Source organism: Euprymna scolopes, chromosome 24 (genome assembly GCF_053919585.1).
Source record: "Euprymna scolopes isolate OS-2025 chromosome 24, ASM5391958v1, whole genome shotgun sequence".
Taxonomy (NCBI): Eukaryota; Metazoa; Mollusca; class Cephalopoda; order Sepiida; family Sepiolidae; genus Euprymna; species Euprymna scolopes.
Genome location: NC_136505.1, coordinates 87,443,755 through 87,448,749, shown reverse-complemented (window position 1 = coordinate 87,448,749; position 4,995 = coordinate 87,443,755).

The following is a 4,995-nucleotide window of genomic DNA, read 5'->3' as shown; positions in this document are numbered from 1 at the left end:
TACAATGTTTTTTTTTCATAAAAATGAAATTGAAATTTAAAAAAATATTTTGCAAATATGAATTAATGAACAAATGATCAAATCAAACAGTCAAATTGTACAAATTCACCGAAGTATGGGTTGATAGGCCAGTCTGGTTGGATACATGTATTTTGAGCTTTTCCAACGATCACAAATATATTATTTCTATTATTTGGACTAACATGAAATGTTAACATGGAAAGAAGGATCTAAGCTATGTGTTCTTTTTACGGCAACATTTTTGAAAACTTTACTTTCTTCACTATACTTGACTATATAGCAGAGTCAGAGTGGGTAGGAGAGGTGAATGTTTCTTGCTACGATGTATTGACTCGTCTGTTATTTCCCCCATCATCATCATCATCATCATCATCATCATCATCATCATCATCATCATCATCATCATCACCATCGTCGTCGTCGTCGTCGTCGTCGTCGTCCATATCCTTTTACCACTATGTCAGCACTAGGTGTATCAGAATTTTGGGGCAAGTCGCCATTGCAAACATTTGATTTAATAGACTCTCCATGTCTACAAGCAATATGAAAACAATTTCAAACCCTCATTTTTATTTCAATAAAATGAGCAAAGACCAAATTTTAAAATTATAAAATATAATTAATATAATTATAAATTATAAAATATACAATTTTTTTTTCATCGGTTTTCTTTCATAAAGATTTCACGAAATCAACGAATTTTAACTAAAAAATATATATAAATTCCAAAAAATCACTTACTTATAAAAAAAACACAAGCAATGGGTGCTTCCATTCTTCATTTATAAGAATTATCCATATTTATATTGTATATTCCATGTATTTTTTTAAATAAAAGGATTTTTTAAAGCAAGCGTCACAGAAATACATGAATTTTGGATTTAATATATTTTAATTCTTTATCGAGTGAATTTTTTTTAAATATCTAAAAAAAAAAGAAAGAAAACATTGAATGAAATACAAAAAATTGTCGTAAGCGTCCTATATTTTCTTGACAATATTTACGTTAAAAAAAATGGCTGCGTGCATAAAGACACTTTGTAAACACTGTTTTTTAAAAAATAAAAATAATATGTCTATTATTTTTTAAACAACTTTAATAGTTTATTTTGGAAGTATATTCTATAAAGAAAATAAACAACCCGCTTTAAAAAGAGAAATTACAAGTTTTTTTTTTTTTTTTAATTTTATTCGCAGTTTTGTGTTAGGGGTGTCAAAAATTCCCCCCAAATTCTGATACACCTATGTCAGCACAGCAATGACGGCGCTGGCTACACTAATTCGAGGGCGAGGATGGAGCTGATGTGGCAAAACGAAAAAGGAAAAAAGGTTTAACACGTCGCAAAACACTATACGCAGGTCTCGACTCTCGCGCCAGAAAAAAAAGCAAAAAAACAAAAAGAAAAAAAAACAAAAAAAACAACAAAAAAAACAAAAAACAGAAAAAAAACAAAAAAAAAACAAAAAAAAAAACAAAACAAAAAACAAACAAAAAACAAAACAAAAAAACCAAAAAAACCCAAAGAAAAACAAAAAAAACAAAAAACAAAAAAAAAAACAAAAAACAAGCGTCCTTACTACGACAGCACCACAATCAGCATATCTCTTTGTACTGAACAGATTCCAGGTTCAAATGACGGCGGTTCTTGTGTACATCCCATCAGAACCTACGGAGTGTTCACCTATTTATCGCTCGCAGAAAACGCAAACGTGTGGCCACTTGATTCTTTGATGATCATCACAGCTGAGCCTTGATTTTCTGAATAAGGTGCCACCCAACATTAATATTTCAGCGTAATTTTGCAGCCTGATAAAAGGTCATGTTAAAAAGTTTTCACCAACCCAGTTTGAACAGAAGTTGTGTTTTTGGCAGTTTCTGTCAGTTAAAAAAAGATAACCGGCGTAAAATGTTCCTTTTGAAGAAAAGGAGTGAAGAAAATAAGTTTTGGTTTTAAATTATTAACAGCAAGAAAGTCCTTAGAAAAAAAAAAATTAAAATGAAAGTTTTTGTTACAGGAAGTTTCATAAATTTAAAAGCCGAAACAGCGTGAAAGAAAAGTAAAAAAGTTCAGCACTTACTCGTAATTCAGTCTTTATCTAAGGGAGATAACTAGAATTAATGTTATTTTGTTGCAGACAATCTAAGACGAATTATTGTGTCATTGAAACAGTTTAATTTATTTTATTTGCGTTAAGTTTTTTTTAATTTAATTTTTATTTAATTCCTTATTTCACTGATTTAGATATAGTCACTTTTATTAAAATTTTTACCTACGTAATTATTCCATTGTTCTACTGACGAAGTTTCTTTCTATATAAAAAGACATTCGTTTCCTTGTTCTAGTGATCATTCCAGTGTCATGTCATAACATTAGTTTCAGTTTTCTTTAATACAGATAAAAAAGTTCACCATAAGCGAAATTTATTTTCTTGAAGTAAACATTTTCCAATGGCTAATAAAAAAACAATTGCATCATTGGTTGTTCAAAAGATGAACTTTATAATTTATATAAAAATCTTCCTTTTCAGCATCCTGAGGAAAAAATGAAAATTTCTTTGTATATATAAAAAAAGAAAATTGAGCGCTTGTTTTACAATTCGTGATTGTTCCGAGGGAGACAACTCTCTTTTATTTTGTTAATTTTTTTCGTCTCATAATTTAGGACGCTGCAAACCAATATATATATATATATATATATATATATATTTTTTATTAAATCAAAACATTAAAGAAAGCTGCGACATTTTTTTTTAAGGAGTATTCGAGGTCGCTGACAACGAATCTGATAATTAAACCTGTCGCAAATTTACCGTTTGTATGGTATTAACCCTTGAACCCAGGGACTATTTTCTGCCATTTTACAGCTTCCATTTACGCTACGCACGTGCGCGCGGTTGCATAAACGACGGTTGTTAAATGCGCCTTTGCGTAGCAAACTGCCTCCTCACATGGCGTACGAATCTTCCAGACAAAGTAGAGGTGGGGGGGAATAATGTCGGAAACACTTTTTTTTTTCCAGAACATAGAATTTTCAATTTTTTATTTTATTTTTTATTTTTTTTATTGGCGGACAATTTAAAATTAGAAGAAAAAGTTGTCTAAAACAAAATTAAAAAAAAAAAAAAAAATACATTATAGAACTTTTTTTTTGGTGGGTGGGTGGGGGTATTTGTCTTACGTAGTCTTTAATGCATTTTAAACAAAGTTTTTTTACAAAAACATAAGCACCAAACATTTTTATATTTTTCGTTCTTTTTTGGGGAGAGGGGGATTCAATTATAGAACTTGTGTGGCTTAACAGGTGCTTCTGCAATTTAATTAACCATTTTTCCGTAAGTAACGCGCTGACATTTTCCAATTAGAATACCATTTACTATTTTTCATGAGTTTAGGGGTTCATACCATGCAAACGGTAAATTTGCGACGGGTTTGATTATCAGATTCATTGTCAGCGACCTCGAATACCTTAAAAAAAAACAACAACTTAAAGTGGTCAGTGTTCTGTTGTAGCGTAGCCCTATATTTACCAAATGTTCTACATGAACTGAAGCCAAAGTCCTTCTTAGAAATAATTAAACAAAATAAAAGTCAATTGCTTCATTCAGCAAAAAATAAGAAAAGGGTGAAAAGTCCATTTTCTACGCGGAGAATTAAATAGCGTGTGCGTACGAGTTTAACGTCCGTGGACGGAATCGGTGTTGTTATTTACAGCATCTAGGCTGGGGTCGACTGTTTAATTTACGGGGTTTGTATTACTGTACACATAGATTCGAAAAAGTTGTCAAAAAACAAATATATAACAAATAAATCTTATCAAAAGCAAGATAAGTTACTTTTCGACCAAACTGGATATATTTTTCGTGTTTTTATTCAATGTAACATGTTTATTCAGCTCGAAAAACATACATTGTTTACCGATGTATTGGAAAATTCAAAATGGAGCCCGACTCTCTCTTTAACACGGTAAGTTCGGGAAAAGGTGTTATAAATAATAAACTAGATAAAATACTATTAAAAAACCACCGAATATATGTCAACCTATGTCACGGTAATATATATTGAGCGAGTTTCTAACAGTATTTTGTCTAGTTTTATATTTATAGCACCTTTTCCCAAACTTACCGTGTTAAAGAGAGAGTCGGGCTCCATTTTAAATTTTCCAATACATCGGTAAACACAGTATGTTTTTCGAGCTGAATAAACATGTTACATTAAATAATGCCTTTAATAAGATTTATTTGTTATATATTTGTTTTTTGACAACTTTTTCGAATCTATGTGTACAGTAATACAAACCCAATTTACGCACGCAAAAGCTTAAATAACCAGGTTCTGGAAGGTTCGGAATTATTACTGTATCTCTACGCGTCAGGTGTAACGTAGTCCTTTTATCTGGCGTGCAAATCAGCAAATCATGACATTGTGTCCCTGCTTCACGTTCCGCTAATAGTACTAAGTTATTTGCGTGGGTGTAGAAAGGCGAATGTGCGTGTAGCTGAAACAATCTTTACACAGCCGCGCGCGCAATTGGGTTTTATGTTTGGGGAGCAAATACGCGCTGCTGCCATTATTTTGGTTTCGCTGTCGTTTGCCGGGGCGACGGCGAGACTACAATAGTAGTTATAAAAAAAAAAAAAAAAAAAAAAATCAAAACATCGGTGGTTATGCAATTTTTTGCTTTTTTTTTATTTTTTTGATTTGCTTTAAAAAAATACTTGGGTATATTGCAGAGAAGTCAACGAAGAAAAAGGCAAAAATTTAAATCCATAACAAATATTATCAAAAGCAAGATAAATTACTCTTCTACACTCCTGAATAAGTTTTGTGTATTTTAACGCAATTTTAAGCGTTTATTCGGTTCGGAAGACAAGTAGTGTCGAGTAAATAAGTTGAACGGGCAATTAAGATGGCCGACGAAAGCATACTGTGTTCAGAGCGTCGATAGTGGCTCAAAAGTGGAAAAAAATTGACAA